Raw genomic sequence first — 23,373 nt, 5'->3', positions numbered from 1 at the left:
TTTTCCTGTGTGCTGCATATAACACATGTGGAAACACAAATGTTCAACTGTTACATTGTTATTTGGTTCTGTTCTTGTGAACTGAAAGCAACAACCACGTAGGTGAGGATTTGATATTAAAGCAAGAAGCAACAATGCCTGGAAAAGGTGACCTGCTAATTCTGAAATGCATTGGCTACTTATGTAATTAACTTCTAAAAATTATATTCTCCAGAAGCAACTGGGTACTATAATCACATGTTCACAGTAGTAACTAAATAAGGAATGGATATGGCATGTGGCTGCACTGTTACATTTTTGGTACTGTTTGTGACACAGTTTTGTCCTGTGCCAACTAACAGTCTCCCAGATAACGCCTAAGCATAGTCCTGGGGTTAGGAGAGATGGTGGACCATTTCCAAAAGGCTGTTTGGATCTGGCCAGGCTGTTTTAGAGGGATAGGATTGTAGTTGTACAGCCACGAGCTGTACCATGCTCTCTGGTTCCAAGCCCAGAGCGTGGCTGTGTGCCCTGGTCTATTTTATTTTCTGACATATATGTGGTCACAGATTCTGCTTTCCAGGAAGCTAGGATTCAGCAGCTTCTTTGGGAAGGCAATGGCAGGATAGTATTTGTGTGCTTAGAAAGGCAGGAGAAAAAATTCTATCAAACCTGAAAGTGAGAAGCTGTGTCTAGAAAGATAGAAAAATAATCCAGGGCAACTTAAAATCATAGAATACTTGAGTGTCATCGTATTTTTATAAGAAAAGACCCAGGGAATACACAGGTGTAATTAGCCATTTTGAAAGTGCTATTTTAAAAAAAGTATTTATGAAGAATTAGGGTCTGGTATTTTAAATCAAAATGAATAAATTAAATGTAGGCAGATGGCATCTACAGTGTTCTTAATGTGAGGATGTATATCCTGGCAGTACTGTAAAATTTATCCCTGTCCTAAGCTTTGCCTTCTGTTAACTAAAGGAGCAGTAGCAACCTGCTAGTGCAAACCTGACTTGGCATGATCTTTAGGTTTTCCCTGGGGAATTCCTGTCTCAAGCAGATGTTTCACCCTTTTTCTAATTGAGTGCCTCCTTCAAGGAGGAGCACGTCTAGCTTATATTTAGCAAAAATTGTAAGGTGTGGGGGTGTTTAGGTTTTTGGGGGGTTTTTTGTTTGGTTGGTTGGATTTTTTTAAAAGCAGTGTAAAGCTATTAGCGTCCTAATGACTCAATAGAGTCTGGTCCAGCAGACAACTTACGGGTTGACTCTAGTCCGTGGAGTGTTTCCCTCTGCCTCACAACCCCTCTTCTATAGGAGACGAGGAATTAGCTGTTGGGATGGTGTAGGCTGCCTGGTGAATTGGCCACATATCCTTCCACCTGGAAGTGGTCCAGCAATCAGAAACTGAGCTACCGGTCTCCATGTGGACAAGTGATGGGCCAAGTGCCATTCCCAGGCTGGGAATTCCTGGCGCAATTTGTGGTTTGAGGATTGCGTGGGGAGAGGATCAAAACTTGGGTCAGGATGCTCTAAGGATGCACTGCCCTGAATTACCTGTGTTACCATCAATGTGTCTTGCATCTTTCTGCATAATATTTAAATAGTACCAGCTTTGTAGTAAAAGCTTTAATGAGGCTGTGGTTTTTCAGTCTGTACATTCATAAGTGTTTTCTGTTGCTCCTCTCTTTTTCTGTATCTTAAATCAAAATACAAATGTGTAACTTTGTTTTGGAACATGTACTTACTACTTTTTAAGTAAAGGACTTCTCAAACGTGAAATAATACTGCAGTTGCATAGTTAGGAATCAGAGTCTGGCCCTGACGCAAACTTCTTATTTAACTCTTCTGTTTCTGTAATGCAACTTCACTTAACTCCTTATTTGCAAGTAGAAATAATTTTGCATCTTTACTATATATGCTTTGTTGAATACTGATCATACAGCCTTAATTATTTCTTACACAGCAAGAAACTTTCAAAGTAGCAGCTGTGTTTTGCCTCAAGTCAAATTGGTTGTGGACTACAACTGCTCAAACCCCTGAGAGGATAATAAGCTTTACTCCCAGCAGGTTCCCCAGACTGCTACACTGAGGCTACTGACCTGACTTCTGTATCTCATTGTATAAATGCATTTTAACTAGGGATAAACTACTTACATGGTGTTACTAAAACAGTAAAAGATAATTTTCTCTTCTGCATTAATATGTGATGATTTGCCTCCTTGTTGACATCCTTGCCTTAAAGCAGCATTGAGGTTTTTGCTGAGGTTTCCAGCTTGTCCCTTTGTTTCTGTCCAGTTTTAACGTGCTGGTGTTTAAGAAATGATGACTTTCCTTTCTTCTCAACTCACAAATTCTCCCCGGGAGAAAAATGGTTGCTCATAAACCTGTTTCTTCACCCCATGTTTAGGTGAGTGTGTTGTAAGAAGTATCTTGATATTTAGTTATTTTATAAACATATTAAAGCATTGTCCCTCTTGATTCCCCCCGGCTTTCCTATGGAAGACTCTGATATCAATCTTGGACTGTTTATCTCCACTTCTAAAGGAATATTCTGGTTTAAAGACCTGAAACTGGAAATATGAAGCTCTTCCAGTCAGAGTAGTCTATCTTCTTTCTCTCCCATGGCCCTTGCTTTCCCATTCATTGGCATCTCTCTCAGTCCGAACATCTTGCCTCAGTGAACTTGCCTTGCAGGCTGTTCCATGCAGTAGTTGCTTGCTGAACAAGAAGTGTTTCCTGGCATCTGTTTGCAGTCCTTTTCTAATGCCTACTTCATACACCTTTGTCATATAAAGTCTACAAATTGGACTGATGCAATTTTTATATCCCATTTGAGATTGTTTTAGTTTGTTTCTGTTTTAGACTGAAAGAAATTTGATATCCAGGGTAAATTTTTTAAAAAGGTTAAAAAGCAAACTTCCAGAATATAATGTCTGTTTTGTTAAAAATCTCATTCAGTGCTAGCTACTACTGAAGTTGTGCTTAGTACAGCTATTCTGTGTAAGTTGCAGAGTTTTTGTAATTTCATGATTCAACTGAACAGGAGATACTCCTTAATAGTTGCTGGGTTGTTTTTTTTTTTGTTGTTGTTCCCAAAATTTAGGGGTTTTTATATAAAAATGTGTTTGGATTTCCAAAGTAAATGTGTTATAGTCTGTTTCCCCGCCACAGTCTGTAAACTTTTTGTATGTTTTTCATCTCTACATGAGATCTTATTGTTGGCAGCCCTGTTAATTTTCTCCAAATAAGGCAACTTACGTAACAGAACAAACAAGTTTAACATAAAAATATGGAAATTATAAATGTAATTCACAGAATCACAGAATGGTAGGACTTGGAAAGGACCTCTTGTCCAAACCCCCTGCTTGAGCAGGCACACCCAGAGCAGGGGGCACAGGAACACGTCCAGGCGGGGTTTGAATGTCTCCAGGGAAGGGACCCCACAGCCCCCCTGGGCAGCCTGTGCCCCTGCTCTGGCACCTGCACAGGAAAGAAGTTTTGTCTCACATTGAGGTGGACCTTCCCGTGTTCCAGTTTGTGCCCATTGGCCCTTGTCCTGTCATTGGGTACTACTGAAAAGAGTCCAGTCCCACATTCCTGACACCCTCCCTTTAGATATTTATAAGTACTGATGAAATTGCCCCCTCAGTCTTCTCTTCTCCAGGCTAAACAAACCCAAGTCTCTCAGCCTTTCCTCATAAGGGAGATGCTCCAATCCCTTGATCATCTTCGTAGCTCTCTGCTAGACTTGCTCAAGCAGTTCCACATCTTTCTTAAACTGGGGGCCCAAAACTGGACACAGTACTCTAAATGTGGCCTCACTAGGGCAGAGTAGAGAGGGAGGATAACCTCTCTTGATCTGCTGGCCACAGTCCTTTTCATGCATCCCAGGATATCCTTGGCCTTCTTGGCCACAAGGGCATGTTGCTGGCTCATGGTCAGCTTGTTGTCCACCAGCACTCCCAGGTCCTTCTCAGCGGAGCTGCTTTCCTGTAGTTCAGCCCCCAGCCTGTACTGGTGCATGGGGTTGTTCCTCACCAGGTGCAGGACCTTGCACTTGCTCTTGTTGAATTTCATGAGGTTCTCCTCGGCCCAGCTCTCCAGCCTGTCCAGGTCTCGCTGGACGGCAGCACAGCCTTCCGGTGTATCAGCCACTCCTCCCAGCTTGGTGTCATCAGTGAACTTGCTGAGGTTACACTCTGTCCCATCATCCATGTCATTGATGACTATGTTGAACAGGGCAGGACCCAGCACAGACCCCTGGGGAACACCACTAGTGACAGGCCTCCCTGCTCCGTTGATTGCGACCCTCTGAGTGCTGCTGTTCAGCCTGTTATCTCTCCACCTCACTGTCCATTCATCCAACCCACACTTCCTTAGCTTGCCTGTGAAAATGCTATGGGAGACATGGTCGAATGCCTTACTGAAGTCAAGGTAAACAACATCCACCGCTCTCCCTTCATTGACTGAGCCAGTCACATCATCATAGAAGGCTATCATGTTGGTCAAGCATGATCTTCCTTTGGTGAATCCATGTTAACTGTTTCTGATAACATTCTTGTCCTCTACATGCCTGGAGATGACCTCCAGGATGAACTGCTCCATTGCCTTTCTGGGGAGGGAAGTGAGGCTGACATTCAAGAAAATTCTCATTTATCTTTCTTTTGGTCTATATTAGATCTCAAAATTGATGAACATACAATTTTTAAAAATAATCTAGTTGTCTTGTTTTGCAATATACAAATTCTAAACTTTCTGTCAAATTATATTTATTTTCTGTTCTTGCATCTACTTTACAACTTAAATGCTGTTTCATTTCTTACAGCATTCTTTTATTTTTATTCCACAGAGTTTTAGCCTGGATTTTTTTCTGTCCCACTTGCAATTGGTTTAAAGGTTTCCGGCAATCTTTTACCATAATTAAACCTAAAAGTCTTGTTCTATAATTAATTAATTTTCCTGAAGAAATGTTTCTCTTTGAATACTTCTGTAGAATTTGGTGAGACATGTCCTGTGCATTTAAAAGGAATGTAGTAGTTCTTCACTCTCACATTATGATCTATGTAGTCATATTTCCATTTAATACTTCTAGAAAAAAGCAGAAATTTAACACCTTTTCCCTTACTAAGATCTTTTTACTTCTGTTTTCTTTCTTATGATAGTGGGTCGTGAATTTAATTAAACTGTTGCCTGTGGCTTCAGTGACTAAAAACTTCTGATCTTTTTACATTGATGAACTCCTGGAGTGTATCAAATAAATTGATCAAATCATGTCTCCTATAAATATAATTCTGCAGGTACCTGCTTTGGTATGAGACTTTTTAATTGATTAATTGATTTAAGTTGTTTAGCTAACAAATACTTTCCTCCCCTTTCACAAACTGATTTCAGGTCTTTTTTTCATGTCGTGACATTCCTTCAAAGCCAGTTGATGTTATGTCAGTATAGTGTCTCCTAGACTTGCCCTTTGAAAGCTAAATTCCACCTTTTTTATTTCTGACTATAATCCAGATTTCACGGTTCTCTTTCTTCACCTGCACTGTTTACATTTCTGTTCTTCCCAGTCTCCTTCCCACCTCTTAATCCTTTCTCATAATTTTCATCCATTCTGTTCTACCACCTTCACTTTTTCTCATTCCTGGTAGTAAATCTGCTTTAGTTTCTGTTTAACTTGAATCTTGCTACATTGTTGCTTAACCACTCTTTCCAGTTAACCTTAATTACATGAAGTTTGGAAAAATACCTAAACACTTGGTAGCTTGGGAGTTAATGTGGCCCGATAAGTGGGATGCCCCTTCGAAACTTTCTCATGGATGCTTGTTTAATTAGTGCTGGGGTTCCTAAGTCCTTCAGACTTGGCATTTTTTTTGTTGGGTCAGGAGGGAAGAGATCACGTTTTCATGTTTCTTCAACCAGTAAATGCTGTAGAAAACAATGGTATCCAGAGCTGGTTTCTGCAGCTCAGTAGGGCTGGAGGGTCAGAAGTTGCCTCTTACTACATCACTGCTCCGTAGGAAATGGTGGTTTTCTGGGTTCTGTGAGGTGCTTCCAGTCCTTTCCCTGTCCCAGTGTTCCTGCTTTGCACGTTCCCTGACGCCTCCTTCCCAGCTTCTTTCCCATGTAAGCTGTATCACCCTCCAGAGTTAACCAAGTGTCCTAAACACAGTAACAGTAGTTCACTGTCCTGATGCATTCTGCTATGGGATTAATTGACCTTTTGCTCTGGGCGTAATGCGCAGTAGAAGATGCCCTGCAGCAGTACTGATTGTGTTTTTCCTTTAAAAAGGGAGGGGGTGGGGAAACTACTGTGTTTTGAAAACATTTAAGTAACTTTTGTGATTTTTACTTAGTAATTAATACTGTTTCATTAATAACAATTCCTTTAAACAAATTCTAAAATCCACAGATTGCAGCCTCTGTCTAATTATCAGGAAAGCTCTGGATTATCTTCAACAAGGTAAGAGTCAGAGTCAACTCCGGTACTTTGTCTTGCACAGAACATCTGTCTAGCACATAAATGATAAAGGCTCAGCCTCTGTTGAATAGCATCCCGTTATGTAGTTTAACTGTTGGACTTAACTGGCACTCTCAGAATCCTATCTAGGCATAATATTCTTGCCTTGAGGTTTTTATTTGTTTGTATGTCTTATTATAGAACAACAACTGAGAATTCTTCTTCCCATGTACTTTTTTCATTTACTCCACTGTTTGTTTTGAATCACTTCACTGTTATTGTTCTGGTCTATGTAAACCCTTGGGACCGAACTGGCCTACGCAGAGAGCAGGATTTGTTCTCATCCCTTTTGAAGTCCTGTGTTTGGTTTGGGTGGTGGTTTTTTTTGTTTGGGTTTTTTTTTTTAGGCCTTACACTGCCTTTTTTTTTTTTTTTGTCCCCCTCTACAAATCTTGATGAGGTTCCCATCAAACTCTCTGAAATATAAGTTCTAAACACCCTCTGCTGCTACAGAACTGGGGAGAATTTCCAGCCAGCAGCAAAATAAACCAATGCTGAAAATAGACTTTTTTCCCCTAGAGAAAGGGAGTTCCCTGACTTGACCAGCTACTAATTGGTACAAAGGTTTGTTTACACAGAGGAACTATTCCTAATTAGTTCCCTATGTGGGTGCCCTACTTGAAAAAATAGTGTTACTTTCTGATTTAATTTAATCTACTTTTATAATGAATGGTTATAATTTGCACTAAGGAACATATTTTTAGAGGAAAAAAAAAAAGCTGCATTGCACCACCCCCGAGTTTCAAACCATAATTCCTCTTTAGGCAGCAATAAAGCACTCTTATTATTTTGAAATTAAATTAATAAAAATCCATTGTTAGATTAGAACTAGTCTTCAGTCATATCTTTATAAATATAGCTGCAGAAACACAGCCATGCATTTTTCAAAGCCAAAACTTAATTCAGCTGATTTATGGACCTGATGACTTGACCTGTGCTTTTCTGTAGTTGTGAGGATAGTGAACCAGAATATTTGGAAAGAAACGTTTGTGGAGTTATATTAGCATTGTTCAGGTTATGGTTGGAAAGGAAGTTCACTTCCAAGATTTTCTGTAGTGGATTTCTTTTCCTTAAGTTGACTTCACCTTTGTCTGGGAACAAACTTGTGTTGCTGTAGGTTCTTTTATTTAGAGAGTTGAAAAAGTGACATAAAAGCCATACCTTAAGAATAGCTGTCCCTAAAAATCCTTATAAAGGACCTGGTCCCCTTGTTTTTCTTCCAGCCTCCCCCCAACACCTGCAGAATGAAACGATTACATTCTTTATTTTGGTAGTTTCAAAAGATTGGATGATTCATTTCTGATCTTAAAACTGCTTCTACAAGACCTTTTTCAATGTAAATATTGTTTTAAATAAACATAGCCATTACAATAAATTGCCAAATATTTTGGAAATGGGTTCACATTTTCATGATTTCGTTATTGTTTCTTTAATTCTTAATATAATTAAGAAGAGTACCAGTGAATATTATTTTCATTGGGCTGTACCAGTCTTGGTAACAGCTCATTATAAAATCCAAATTAAATTGAATCTGTTTTGCAGAATTATATGGGATAAAAACTCAGTTTAAGTAGCTGAGCATTTCAACCCAGCAGCATTTTTGAGTGGTATTACTTTAAAAGTTTTTAGAAGTTCCAAATTTTACTTTTAAAAGAATAATTTCAGCATTCCACAGATATAATCTGGTATATTTCCTTTTAAGCTAGAAAGTTTCACCTGAAAATTGAGAGAGGGAAAAGCACAGTGATCCCAAGTGTAATCTTGAATGTTTTTCGTGACGGACGTACGTTGAATGTTCAGCACCACCTTTCTGGATTTTTGAATGTGAATTGGAACCACTGTATTTCTAGGTAAGACATAACCAAGTGTTTAAGTACCCTTTTTCTTTTGTATATGAATTGTGAGAAAGCTGGAATATACTGGACTTCACTTTATACAGAATGTTTATGTCCAATGTTATCTGAGATTATTAAATTGTAACAATCCAGTTGTCCTAAATGTTCGTATTCCTGGAGACAAACCGCATCAGCAACTCTGCATGGTCTATCTACGTATGGGGTTTAATTTTATGATGAAGTATGCAGTTTTTTTATTAGCTTGTTGCCATTCGACATGGTACTTCAGTTCTGTCTGCCCCTTCTGTTGCATCAACACTTGTACTCATCTGGGATATGCTGCTTTAGGGAATTTGCTGCTGAAAATCTACAGGATTACAAAGGCTTCTCGGAGGATTAATTTTCTGTCAGTTTAGACCTCTGCATCAGATCACTGTGGACTCAGAACAACTACTGGTGTTGACACAAGGAAATCAGTGCCAGTACTTGCAGCAAAAAAAATGTTGTATTGGCTTTAAACATCTCAATTCTCTCTGCATGAAGGAAAGGTTTGATACATGAGGAAGACTATGAAAGGGTTGTGACCAGCCAGAGACTTCAATATCCAAGGAGGAAGCAGAGGGTGATAGAGAAGAGCTGGAAGACTCTGATCCGTAGATGTAATTACAAGAGTATCTGTCACTGAAGATTACCACTTTCTTCATAGTGAAATACCAGAGGTCGTGCCAATTTGGCCACTCGTGTTTACCGCATAGATTATAAAGAACAGAAGGGAGATCTCCATGTCATGATTCACATGCGGCCCAGTTGTGGTCAGCATTGTGCCACAGCTCTGAGGCTACAAGTCACAGACATTTCTAGTGGTTCTGACCCAAACACGCTGCTCTTTTCCAGCCATTTCTGGACTGCTGGGAAATGTGAAGGAGACGTGACATTTGAGCTGGGCGGTTGCAGCATGTAACACTTCAAATCTGAAGGGGAGTAAAATCTGACTTTGTTGTGGGAAGTTAGGCTGTGTGAGATGGTAGCTTCCATCCGACGGTTTCTCGGAGAGATGGAAGCCATCGGGTATGGAGAGGACTCTTTAAGCTAACCCTATGTGAGTAACAGCGAATGCTATCATTAATTCAGCTGCCATGAAAGGCATCCAACAAACAATGCTGTGGGCAAATGACCACAAAAACTTCAATTTGTTGCAGGTAAAAACAAGCCCAACACAGCAGCAGCTGACTGGCTTTCTATCGAAGCAGGTTTGCAGTACCCAAGTGAACCCAGGCATCTCGGTGGCAGTCTATAGAAGTAGTGGTGCTTGCTAATCATGTGGATGTTTGTTCAAAAGAAATAAAGCCACCTACAGAGGAGTTTGGAAGGTGTAGAGATACAATGATTTAAGGCCACAAAAAAGTCTAGTGAACATGGAACTGGCGTAGTTGAAAGACAGCAGTATTCCTGTTTCGTTCCACTGGATGGGCGAACAAACCCAGGTCCAAGGGAGGAGGTGGATGTGAGGGGTGGAAGGAGACACTTATTAAGGTTAAAGGCTATAATCATAGCTTTGACAACTTCTGCGGTGTAGGAGATTATTCTCTCCCTTGTAAACTACTGATGTGAGAGTTGTAAGGACTGTATACTTCACCAGTGAAGCTGCTTTGTGTATTTTTATACTTTTTCCTCCTTTAAAAGGCCTTCCAGCCTTCTGTTTTTGTCATAGTCATATGGAATTTAAAATAGGAATTATGTATATGACATACCTATTAAATATTATAAAGATAGCATTTCAAATAAAATTTAGGGCCCATTCTACTTTTCCAATGGAGGATGATCTGAGCTGGAGAGGGTCTCAAAAATGAGTGCTCTGGATGGGCTTATCCAAGCTAGTGGGGGGACTGAGATGAGCTGAAGGGAAATCTTAGAGACAGGACAACTAGAGTGCAAAGGAAGAATAAAAGGAAAAATGGTGGGCATGGAGACGAACACTCTCACATGTCAGAAGAAACAAATGAGAAACAAGGAGTGTGAAATGAGGAAAAGGGATTTGCTAAATTATGGGTTCTTTTAAATTTAGTCCATAGAAAGTTACTATTACTACAGTGTAGTTCACTGCTTTTATTTCATTGGTAGGAAATAATAAACTATTAGGAACTACAACTGGTAGGAATTTTCCTTTAGTAATTTTTTTTACCTGATGTATTTTTGAAGTTCTGTTTGCTATTACAGACCTTTTACAGATATGAAGAAAAAGTATTTTTTCAAAATGAAGCCCTTAAACATGCCTTTAATGACCTTAAAGATTGACTCTTTCAGAAGACTATGACAAAATATGGCCTGTAGAAGCATCTAAAATATTTTTTTCTAAAATAAAAAGTTCTGAAAAGTAAGTCTTAATATGACAGTGGCAAGCCAATAATTTGTAAATACTAATACAGCAGAAGCAATTATTTGTGCTCATAGCTGTGATCTGTTTGAGCTGTGCTGAGTCTTACATGATACGGTTTTTCGTTTCTCTTAGTGCAAAGAGAAAGTTTGAATCTCTTAGCCCATTTCTAAAGTTATCAGTATCCTTACAACTGTCTTGGACTGTATGGCATGAAATATTGTTTTAATTCTCCAGAATTTGAATTTTCTTATCAGATTCAATATTTGCATAACCGTTTGCAGAAATGGTTTTGTGTGTACATATGCATTTGTATGGTGTTCTATTAATGTTGTTTTTTTAATGACCTTAGCGGGCAGGAGAATGTGAGGTGGGAAGAGAATAAACTAGTTTTCATTTTCAATTTTCTGTTTTCTAAGAATACATAGGGAAATTTCTTAATTAAAAAATATGATAGTAAACGTAAGCTGAAAGATTGATGGTGATATTCAGGTTTTCAGATGGTAAGTATGCTCTTAAAATAGCAGCCTGTTGACTAGAATTAGGCATCATTTTCCACCAGAACTAGTGTGAGCTGTTAAGATGAAGATAGCAATGCAGGGAGAGCAACATCAAACGTTTAACCTAATTCTGACAATTGAGTTGGATGCCTGTCCTACATTTAGGGAAGCTTTGTTAACTGCATAAGGAATCTGGATTGATGCTTAGGTGCTAGAATTAATATCTAAAGCTGTATCTCTGGAGTCAATTTGTACTTCACATGCAAATGTGTCCTCATGTTTGGTAACTTTTACTAACTTTTCAGTTACCATGATAAAATGAGGAGCAGTGTGGTCATAGATATACAGAATGCACTTTAGACACTGTTTAGAAAATAATTAAAAGTTCAGAAACAAGATGATGGTGTTTTGGGCCTGTTACCCTGCAGTCTTTGAGAGATTGTTCTTTTTTATGGTCACAGAATATCTTGTACAGGCACGTTCTGTGGCGTCACAAGGAGTACCGTGTAATGAAGTTTTCAACACAGATCACTAGTTAATTCATTGCCAGGTGTTTTACAGATATAATGCGTACACATGTTTCAGGGAGAAGTGTGAAGAAAGGTACTGTGGTAACTGCAGTTGGTTGCCTTGCAGTGTTGGCCAGATGTGTTTTCCAAAGAAGTGGGCGCACTCTCAATCTGGAATTCAGCTTTTGGCCTGGTTTTGGTCTGTAGTGGTAGACTATGACTCAGAGCCTAAAATCAAAATGCTTTTCCTCAATTTTGCATCCTCAGAGGAGGATGGTTTCCCAGCAGGTGTTAATGATGAGGCATTTGCTAATTACAGCAGTGAAACTTCATGAAGTCCATGAAATTAAAGGTAGAATTTTTCAGAAGTAGCCAAAGATACAGACTCTATTGACTTCTCCTGAAAAAAAGGCTTTAATTTTTCATCAATAGCAAAAAGTAAGGCTTTGTATTATTTTTTTAAATAAAAAACTCTTTCAAAGATATTTTTCTTTCATGAAAAATATTGCAAACTTTTTTCAGTGTTCACCTTCATTAACGACTTCCTGACTTCCTTCCTCAGCTGCAGTTCTTCCTACACTCAGAGGTCAGAAAAGAGCAAGATCAACAAGCCACACATCTGGCTGTCTCTCTTTCCAACTGGAACAAAGAAACAATTTTTTTAATGGGTTTTTGAGTTAATTGTAAACAATTTGGTTTAGGAGTCGCTGACTTGCAGCGAGTGTTTGTTGTTGGCGGATGTAGGGAAAAAGGACTATGTCCTAATGCAGTTCCTCTGTGGCCAGCAAGGGGAAAAAAATAATTTAAAAAAGGAATGTCTTGATCTTTCTAGCGTTGAAGTATGCTCAGAATTTTGTGTGTTTGTATAGGACATTTTACAAGCTTAACATATATGCTTTGAAGAGGCAAAGAGACAGAAGTAGTTGCTCATTTCATTTTCCTGTACTCTTCTACACAATAATACTGATTTGCACCTTATTTTCAGTGTCTGTTTATGTAAGTACAAATTGACAGTGATAAAAGACCAGGGACGAACAATAGGAGTGTGGGAGCAGAGGGAACACCCACAGATGGGAATGGACTATTTTAAAATGAAAGTTCTGTTCTAACACATTTTTCTTGTATTTATACCATTCCTAAGTGCTTTGTTCCAGTAAGCATTTCTCAAAAAACCTATATTTACAGTCATTAATCCTTAAATAACATTTTGGAAACAAATTGTTCAATAATCAGTGAAACACCTTATTTTCTTACTCTCCCAATTATTGTAATTTTTTTAATGCCTTCTAGCATCACATAGCATCAGTTTACCTAATCTATTAGATTTACCTTTTTTGAAGTGTTTTAAATGAAGTAAAGTAAACATCTGGTGTGACTTTCGGTGCTTTCACACTTCACAACAGGAAATACAAGAATTGTTGATGTACAGTACTTCTGAAACGCCAGCTACTTTTAAAATACTTTATTATACTTCATATAATTCATATTACTCTGATACTTTGGTTGCTTGGTTTAAGATGTCTGTATTGATGCTTTTATTTCTAACCTGACCATTCTGTTAAACATACAGATGTCTTGATGTGAAAAGTAAATTGGTAATGCTGGTTTATTAGTACATATGACTGTTTGGAACGATGCCTAAATTTCTGACAAACTTGAATAAAATTAATCATCCAAGGAAAATGCTTTCCATCAATTTGTTTGTAGGAGGTAAAATGGACTGTACTGATTATTTTTTGTCAAATTTAGGTGTTTGAGTTGATGATGCCACTTAGTGGATAACAGCCTTAACTGCAGCCTTTTTTCAAACCAAATCAGGTAGCAGAGAGCTATCTTGATTTATATCGGAGTTTTCCTCCTGGTTAGAATATGCTGATTGTAACATGCTTTCAAAGAACCTTTTATATCAACACCATTTTAGGAAGTTTATGAAAGCCAGTTCAGTGTCTGGATGAAGCCTATTAAAATAGGCTTCTTAAAATACATATTAAACTATGTGCTTTTGCCAAGAAAGGTTGGACCAGATGATCTTTGAGGTCCCTTCCAAGTTGTTATTCCATGATTCTGTTATTCTATGAAAATGTAGGAATCATTTATTACAAAATTTTAAACTACTACTGTGAAAATAAGGATCATCTTATTTGCATAGTTAATTTGATTGGAAAGATAGAACAACAGTCCTGGTCTTCTTGCACTGGTTCTTTAGGTTAATGAAATGTAATTGGTAGCATGGTGATAATTGTGTTTTAGGCAGTGCTTGGTTTTAGCGTGTACAGTTGGAAGATTGGTGGGTGGGAAAACTCTGAACTAGAACCTAGAACAAGCTGATTCTTCAAGAATTGAATTAAAGAGGACCTGACTGAAAGTAGCTAGTGCGTTCTCTTGGATGACATTGTGGAGGGCATACAAAAAAAGGGGAGTGTAGCACTGGGCTGGTCCTGTTTTAGTTGGACTTATGTAGACTTCAAATAATTCTTCAAATGATATCAGAAAGGTGAGATAGATGCCAAATGTCTATTCCACCACTGTCATTATTTCCTGAATATATACTTTTCATAAAGACTTTTCTAAGTAGTTTGGGTGGCAGTATTAATAACTTAGTCTATCTGATAGAAAGTTTAAATATATAAATATTAAAACTTTTTATCTGAGACCAAAATATATTAATATATACAATTTATATTCTGTATTTATGTATATTTTTTCTAATATCAGTATATTTTTAAAATCGTTCTATAATAAAAGGATACTATCCTCTGCAATTTAATGGCTTCTATTACTGATAAGGCTCTTTGCACTGTTGAAACATGTGTTGGTTTAGGACTTTCCTTTTCAGTCTTTAAACTGTATTCTTTGAACTATTTTCCCCCTAAGTACATTGCCATTACTTACCATCAACCCCGATAATCTTCAATCACTGAGCATTTTTTAACTTGATCTCTCTGTCTTTTCTGAAGTTTTCAGTTATGCTGTTTTCATTATTAAGTCAGTTGAATAAACTACGACTAAAATGATTGGCTCAGAGGAGAGGAAGAAAACATAATTCAATTTCCAGCCATGTTTCAGTGCTGTATTACAAAATGATTTTATTAATGATGAATATTAACACTTTTTTTCCCAGAAAAATTCTATCTTTGATTTGTTTATCATGAAATTAGGAATAATTGAAGGGGTTTTTTTCTGCTTCATCCCATCTTCCAGAGAACTCGCATCATCGAAGTCATGAGCTAAGAGAAACCCAGGTTTTAAGACCTATTAGTGCTGCAATCGCACAGGTGTTCTTCCTCTCCCTAACTCTCTACGCTGTGGTGTTGTACCACTGCTGTGTCTCCAGACACCTAGAGTAGATGGCTTCGAGTCAGCAAACAGAAAGTTTAGTTAACTTAAATGATTATTTTAATCTTGATTTCTATTATTGTGTTACAGTTTTAATCTTGATTCATCTGCGTTTTTTTCCTGTAACAAGCAACTGTGTCTCAGTTCTTGCTTAAACATGCTGAGTTGCAGCTCTCTGTGTACATATACATAATTATGTACATTTGTGTGTGTGCATGTGTAATTTTTACACTATTTTTTTAACAACATACATGGCTGTTTTTAAAAATATTTTTAAACGAACTATTTAAACAGTTGTTTATAATTTGACTTTTTGTTAGAAAGTAATGAATGATGCCTGTATGAGGGTGTATTTCTTTTATATTTAACTTATGTCACCTCTATTGTAGTGTGAATGGGGAGTTAGTTACAACTAAAAATGAAACAAAAAAGGCTCTTAGATCCCTTTAGGTAAAAATAAATTTTGCTCTAAACCTAAATATAGTGTCTTTCCTATAGTTTCTAGTTCTAAAAGGCTTTATTTGCCTTTCAAACAGGAGTACTCAACAAAGGCAATAAGAAAATACTGAATGTAACTACCTCCCTCCATTATTGATTGCAGATAATTGGCATTTTAAAGCTAGTGTATCTCACCCCATGTATCTGGGTTTTAGTCAGAGGCTACAAAAGGAAAACCAGATTTCTTCTTTTTCAACTTTTAGTCTGCTGCTTAACTTCAAAAGAAATAAGGTTAATAGAAACTTCTTCAATAAGGGCAGATAAAATGGTATTTCTGTTCACGTGGAGAAAGCCGGACTGCTGCGGGGGGCTGATTGTAGCATGTGGGCTGGGATGCCCTCCTAAGAACGCTTGCCAGCCACAGGACTTCACTGTCCCATACACTGTCTAACGTTACAGTAGAAATGATGGTTTTCATAATTTTAGATACAGTCACAGTATCTTTTAAAGGAAATTCTGAGTTTCACTCAGAGCAACAGGAAAGCAATATGATTTTTTTTAATATTGTCACTTGTTCTGAAATGTGGTTATTAAACTATTATCTAGATTAATTTGACTTTAGTTAGAAAAGTAAGGATAAAGGAGAAACTTATCCACTCATACTGGAGGTGTCGTCCCTGCAAAAATTCAGTCTGAAGTGTGTGTCTCCTGCAGGAGTAAGTTGGCACTGACGATTTGGTGCGTATAGGAACTAATGATGAGATCTAGTTGACACATTTTGTGTAGCTGTAAAGGTAATAAGTATTTCAGATGACTTAACCAGTTTTTATTTAGAGCATAAATTTTCCTCTGCTTTGCGTCAAAACCTGTTCAGCGATGGGCAGGTGCTGTGCCAGGCTGGGGGGACGAACGCCCGCAGCGGAGGCAGCCGTGCAGCAGCAGAACGTGCCCCCGTGCCCTGACGGTGCCGGCTGAGCACACGTCTGTGGGCTGCCCTGCCAGTTTTATGTGTCTCCTTCACAGGAAATCCACCCAAAAGTGTTGTAGGGTTGTCAAAACAGCTGTACAATGTCCACTTCTGTGCATAGGTTTGACTTTGCTCGCATGGTTGAACAATGCTCTTGTTCTCTTTGCATAATGGGCCTCTCTAGACTTATGCATCTTGTAACAGGAAGGGAGCAAACTGTGTCGTAAATAGGCTTGTGATTAATTGCCATCCAAATTTGTCAATTAGCTAAAAATAGATTTTATAGCAAAGTAGAATACGATATAAAGTCACTACTGTGCATCAATTTTATCGTCTTAATAAAAAGTTATTGTGCAAATTTCATTGCTATATTAGGAATAGCTTCCAGTAGTGATTTGAACTAATTACTGTGGAGCCTGTCAGGGTCAGTATGTTATTTTAATTTTCATTTACACTTACAAGAAATCTAGTTTTTAATTAAAAGGATGGTGTTAATTCAGCACCATCCACAGTACTCCTTCCTTATTTGTCAGCTTAGGCAAATAGCAGACTTGTTAATATACCAAAAACAGTAGCAATGGTTTTTAGCAGCTCATGTTGGGGCACAAAAGCTTGTTTGGCATTCTCAGTAAGTAAAACACATTATTTGAAAATAGGTCTACTAGGGAACGTGCTTCTTCAAGTATTAGGCACAATGCAAAATTAAGAATCTATGCTTACATCATGAAAAGGGCTAATGTGCTTGTTTATTAACTAAATGCAATTTTCAAGGCAGGCTATTTGGCAGAAAAATGCCATGGACCCAATCCCCTATATGTTTTAATGAATTGAGTGTTTAATGTGAAAGAACAGGAATTAATAAAATAATAACAGAAGGGATTAAAAAACAGTCACAAAGTTAATTAAGAAAAAAGGAGGAGTTTTACTGGAATTTATACTTTTCTGTAGATCCTGCAGAATTGCAGATTAGGCTAATGTTTTGGAGAAAATCTGTTCATGTTCAATATTTGGTCCCCTTGTCTCTTCACTTGAACGTGAGAGCTATCTTTGAAAAATTCTGGACTTTAGCAACTTTCTAACCTGCTTTATGTTTAATTTATAGTCCAGTATAATGATTAAATATTTTTTCCTCAGCCTCTCTGCTTACCGGTCCATCTGCATTTGCAGGATTGATTTGTTTTTATACCTGAGTGGAGTATTTTACATTTATATTAACTGAATTTCTTCTGGCTAGTATCTCCAGTTTATCAAAGAGATTTTGAGTTATGATCCTATTTGCCAGAATATTTTAATTCCCTTCTATCTTACTGCATATTTTAAAACGGTATTTTCTTCTCTATCTGTCACTAATTAAAAGTATTGAACAAAACAAGATCTATACAACACACACCAGATACTGTTTAAAAATATTGTCCTCTTTTTTTGCCAATAAACCACTGACAACTACTTTTTCTGATTTTCAGTGTTGCAGCAAATTTATGGTACTGAATAGCATTTTCTCTTTTCTCATCTCCAGTCATTTGTCAAAGCACCCTGGCCTTCTACAACAAAGTGACTTGCCTGGTTGACATGGGGCGGGTGGTGGACATTGTCTACCTGGACGTCTCCAAGGTCTTTGATATGGTCCCCCACGGCCTCCTCCTGGAGAAATTAATTCGTTTTGGCCTAGACAAGTGGTCTGTGCAGTGGGTGGGGAACTGGCTGACAGGCCGCACCCAAAGGGTGGTGGTAAATAGCTCTTTCTCAAACTGGCAACCTGTCACTAGTGGAGTCCCCCAGGGATCGATATTGGTCACAATTTCTTCAATATCTTTCAGTGATCTGGATAACAGGGTCAAGTGTAGCCTATAGTCATTATCCCGCTCTACTCAGCGCCTGTCAGGCCACACCTGGAGTACTGTGTACAGTTCTGGTCCCCGCTGTACAAAAAGGATGTGGACAGGCTGGAAGGGGTCCAGAGAAGGGCCACCAGGATGATCAAAGGACTTGGGAAGCTGCCATATGAGGATAGGCTGGGAGAACTGGGTTTGTTCAGCCCTGAGAAAAGGAGGCTCAGAGGGGATCTCATCACCATGTACCAGTACTTAAGGGGTAGCTACAAAGAAGATGGAGACTCCCTTTTTACATGGAGTCACACGGAGAAGACAAGGGGGGATGGACACAAGTTGCTTTTGGGGAGATTCCAATTGGACACCAGAGGGAAATTTTTTACTGTGAGGACAGTCACCATTGGAATAATCTCCCCAGGGAAGTGGTTGACTCAGCCACGTTGGACACCTTCAAGAGTCGTCTGGGCAGGGTGCTGGGCCATCTTGTCTAGACTCTGCTCTTCCTGGAAAGGTTGGAGTAGATGATCCCTGAGGTCCCTTCCAACCTGGGATTCTGTGAATTCTTCAGTATGTTTATACAGGCATATTGATTTCCAAGTCTCCATTTTGTCATTTTTGTCCATTGGAATAACCTGTTGTGTGTTTTCTTAACTGTTGAGTTTCCTGCACTCCCTTACCCCTTAAATCAACTTTCCAGGAGACCTGTTCATCCAGATATCTGAGATTACTGGAACTGCTTTTTGAAATCATGCTTTTTAGTTTGCTGTTTTCTCCTTGTTTAGTAACCTCTGCTGTTTTTAATTCATTTCTTCTGTATCTCCATCCTTATATTTAGTTAATTCTCCCCATAAGTATCAAACAAGACTGAAACAGCCATTCCTCTGGCAAACTCCTCTGTGTTCTAGAAAGAACATTTATCCCTCCAGGAGCTTGTACAAATACATGGTTAATTAACCCTCTTGAAGCTTCTTACCCAGTTCTGTTACTCAGTTGCCTCCAAAGTTCAGCAAAAACTTCTTTACCACTTTCTTGGGATTAGGTGGTCTCTCAAATTGCTGTCCTAGGATGACACCTGTTGTCTCCTCCTTCACCCTCCCCCAGAGACACATAGGGAGCTTTTCTTGTGCCTTTTTAATGAAATTTTAAATTTAAAAAGAAGTATATATTATCCTCCAGTCTATTTAAAGTGGGTTTTTTTAATATTTTTTTTCCTCATGGAAGTCTTCCTATTTCCATCAAAAGCATTGTAACACAGATTGGTCAGCAAGTTTTCTTATTTTGTGTAATGAGATATTAAACAAGACCACTATTACACAAATGAAAGTATTTTAATGGTAACTAATCCCTACAGAGATCCACATTTCATCTTTAAGTCCTCAAATCTTGAGCTGTGTAGTCAGCCACAGCAATTTTAACGCCAGTGATGTTAATGTTTCTTTGATCGGAACTCTCTGCTTAGTATTTTAAGATATTGTTTGACTTCTTTCCCCTTTTCCAGAAAATAATACTTCTAAAGACTGCTTCAGATCCATATCTTATAGATTATTACCCTTCAAACCAGAAATAGAAATTTAGCTGGCAAAATGCATTATGTCCTACATACTGACACATTCAGAGCAGGTCGCTAGCAAATATGCATAAGAAATCCAGTCCCTGTAGGATTTATGTCTGGTTTGACTGAGATTAGATGTACTGTTTTGGCATTTATGTATTAAAAAGAGAAGTAAAACAGAAAAAGAACAAAGTTAACATGCGAAGACTGATTCCCATTATCAACTGGCACAAGAAATAACTTGAAAATAAAATCACTCTGAGGAAAGTCTTTACCATAGTTGCTCAAACAACTAGGATAAGGTGGTTTTTTTCAGACACTTCGATTGAATTTTCTGAGAGTATAGTACAAAATACTCTCTGTCATAGCCAGAAGGCTGAAAAATTGGCAGTCGTTAACAGGCAGAAAGGACCAACATAATTTTTTTCTGTTTCTGATTATTCACCTGAGAGTCCCGTTTCTGATTCTGTATCTAAGAATGTATATGTTCTAGAATAGATTTTTCACTCATATTCACAAATGTTGAAACCAGATAGATACCTTTTCCTATGCCCAAATCCTTAGATTTCCAAAACTGAGTGTGTTCTAAGATGGTTTATTTCCTTTTTTCACTGTGATTTTGCTGAGAGAAGACAAGGACAAGGAAACTTTAGGAGGAAGGTGATGATGTGGCTGTTCTCTTGTAAGAGTTTGGAAGAACTGAGTCAAACTCCACCTGGAGAAAAAATGAAGTGGTTTTGTTTTGAAGGAAGAAACATTTAAACTAGGCAAACCTGTTCTGTTAAAGGTGTCTCTCTCCTGTGTATCAGTTTCGTAAACATTAGTATCCTGCTTTGCTTACCTGACAACATCAACTGACAGAGGGTCCATTTATTGTGTACAGGGAAATTGTGTCCCTGTTTTGTGTGTAAGCATCTGTGCATGCAATGCCATATTCAGCATGGGTTACTGTAGTTACTATACACTCAGGTGGAAGGATCAAAGTGCAACTGTGCTTTCTGAATTTCAAATATAATTTTATTCTAATTATGTAATTGGCTTCCATTCTAAATTTTTTTGTTGGAGTTTGTGTTTGAGTTTTTTTGGGATTTTTGGTTTGGTTTTGGTTTTTATTTTTTATTATGACCGGAGAATCAGAATCCAGGTATTTTGATTGCCTGGTTTTCATCCTTTCATGATGGCTCTTCTGACATTATACACTTTGAAAATATATAGGAGTTCTGTTCAAATTATATTCAGGTGTGAGGGTTGGCATATAGAAAAATTCCTCCCTTGAATAAATTATAAGTTCATCTGAGGTAATCCTTTCTTTAACCTTTTGATTTTAGTGAACCGTGAGCCAAAGTCTTTTAATCCTTGGGGCTATGAGTACTAATATTGTTGGCCAGGTCTTTTAACATTTTATGATTAGTGAAAGATGTATTTGTCATTACAAACCATTAACTCCCTTTGACTTGCCTTACCTTTTTTTGTAGGTTTTAACTGTGTCCTGCAATCTCCATATCAGTTAGCAGCAACAGCTCTTGGCTTGAAGTGTTGCTTATCTAGGAATTGTAATAAAATAATAGTTCAAAGCAGAAATGATTCTTTTTATCTTGGGTTACTTTTACCTGGAGCAACTTTCTTCTCTTATGCCACTTTTCACTTCTTTACATCTGTTTTTTGGGTCTGAGTTTTGTTGGGGTGTTTTGTCTGTTTATGCTTCACCTGCATAAGGAATGTGTGACACTGGGGTTTTTTTCACTTGTGTGTGTATGTTGCTTATTGGTGCATCTGGTTATATATGTTATTTATGTTATGAGAAATCTTATATATAGTATTTAGAGGCCAATATTGGGGATAATTTGATTTTTTATTTCTGGAAAATACATATAGCTTGACCTCTGAAAAGAACCTGGGTGTGTTTTTCCCTTATCTGTGCCTTGTAGAGAATACTGTAGGTACATCACTGTGAAATATCTTTGGTGGTTTTTTGCAATTAGCATCTCAAACACAAATGTGTGACTTGTTTTACATTTTTTCCCTTAATATAACAATATAGTGTTATGCTTATTTCTAAAACAAAATCTATAGAGGAATAATACCACTTCTCAAAACTAACATCTGTTTGCACAACTGAGACTATTAAACTTCAGTTGTTTTATTTCTCCTCATCAACGCAACTACAGTTTGTAAAATTTAAGCATTTACCAGTAAAACAACTGAAGATAATGATACTACCGTATCCATTAAAATATTCTTAACTATAAGAAGATTGGAGCGATGACCCCTACTGTGGAGTTTGATGGGGATAAATATAAGGTACTGTATAGAAGCAGGACTAATGAATTGCCAAAATGCAGAAAGGAAAGCAATGGGTAAAATAGAACTATACAAATAATATTGAGGGAAGTGTAAAGCACAGTTTTCTGCAAGACACCATTCCTTCGTTATATTTGGCACCATACTTGGATGGATTTGGAGCACTGTACCTGGAGTCGAGTGACCCACTGGAATTTGGACCCCTTGGAGAGATTGCATAGAAGGCCAGTGAGAATGGTCAGGTACAATAAAACATGAACTATTATGATGGAACTTAAAGAGCTTTTTGAAGAGCTTTAAGAATAGTTTAGGCCAACATCTGTGCAGAATGGCAGAGCTGTGGCTGTTCCTGTTTTGTGGTCTGGATGCCCCCCACTCCAATGATTTTATGGCATTGCTGTGAACATGAACCATAATGCTTCCTTGACTAATCCTGACTCCAGCACCACACTTTTCACAGCAATAATATTCCCAGGTTCTTACCTATGGTAATGTCTGTCTGGTTGCTTGAGCCTTGCAGAACTCCATTCAGGTGCTGATGGTGAAAGGGAGAAGAAGGGGATGTGTGTGGGGTGCACCCCTGTGAAAGTGCACTGGTCTCTGCCTGTACCTTCATGCCATGGATGACTCCTAGCACTGCAGCATTCCAGTTTACTTGGAGCTAGTCTCACACAAATACTCTTAAGAGATTAAACATTTTTAATGTTTATTGCACAGAAAAATGCCCAAAATACTGGTAGTAGAGTTGGCAAATGCAATTAAAAACTATCTTTTATATCTTCCTTACTGTCCCAAACAAAAAACTGAGCGATATAAGGTTTCCTTCAGCAAACAAAGTAGACTTTAATTAAGAAACTTCTGCATTTTTTAAATCTTTGTTCATTTTTATTTTATTCCTTAATGGAATAAAACTGTTTTCTGAGTTTTGTACTTCTGCTGTTTACTTACAAGCACCTCAACAACTTTTATAGGTGAATATCACAACAAATTGGAATCATGCTTTTGATCTCAGAGGTTTTCTTGGGTTCAGGTGCTGGGGGTTTTTTTGAAAACACAGTTAATTCATGCAGTAAGGTGTGTTCCACTGCTCAGTGATGCTAATATGCTTAGTCCAGTATGGTTCCCTTTAGGCTGCGGACTGAGTGCCCCTCTCTTCCCATGTAGGTGTGCCGTTAGAACTTATCTCTCCTAATCATTCATTGATTAGCCCCCAACACAGGAAGGGCATGGACCTGTTGG

At 38.0% G+C, this 23,373-nt stretch overlaps 1 protein-coding gene across 10 annotated transcripts in view; it reads left to right on the top strand.

Annotated features, from left to right (window-relative positions):
- CYRIA (CYFIP related Rac1 interactor A) overlaps positions 1 to 23,373 on the top strand; it is a 61,098-nt gene that overhangs the window by 12,579 nt on the left and 25,146 nt on the right. For 4 of the 10 annotated variants that reach the window (XM_064448087.1, XM_064448088.1, XM_064448082.1 and 1 more), the window contains exons 2-3: positions 6,386 to 6,436; positions 8,200 to 8,343. The exons of 3 other annotated variants lie outside the window; for them this stretch is intronic. The gene's annotated coding sequence lies outside the window, so the exon portion shown is untranslated. Of the gene's footprint in view, positions 1 to 6,385; positions 6,437 to 8,195; positions 8,344 to 23,373 lie in introns of those variants that run through there. 3 more of the 10 variants (XM_064448078.1, XM_064448079.1, XM_064448084.1) reach the window with 2 other exon arrangements.

This window comes from Phalacrocorax carbo, chromosome 3 (assembly GCF_963921805.1).
Source record: "Phalacrocorax carbo chromosome 3, bPhaCar2.1, whole genome shotgun sequence".
In the NCBI taxonomy this organism is placed as follows: domain Eukaryota; kingdom Metazoa; phylum Chordata; class Aves; order Suliformes; family Phalacrocoracidae; genus Phalacrocorax; species Phalacrocorax carbo.
This window is presented reverse-complemented; position numbering and strand designations above follow the sequence as displayed.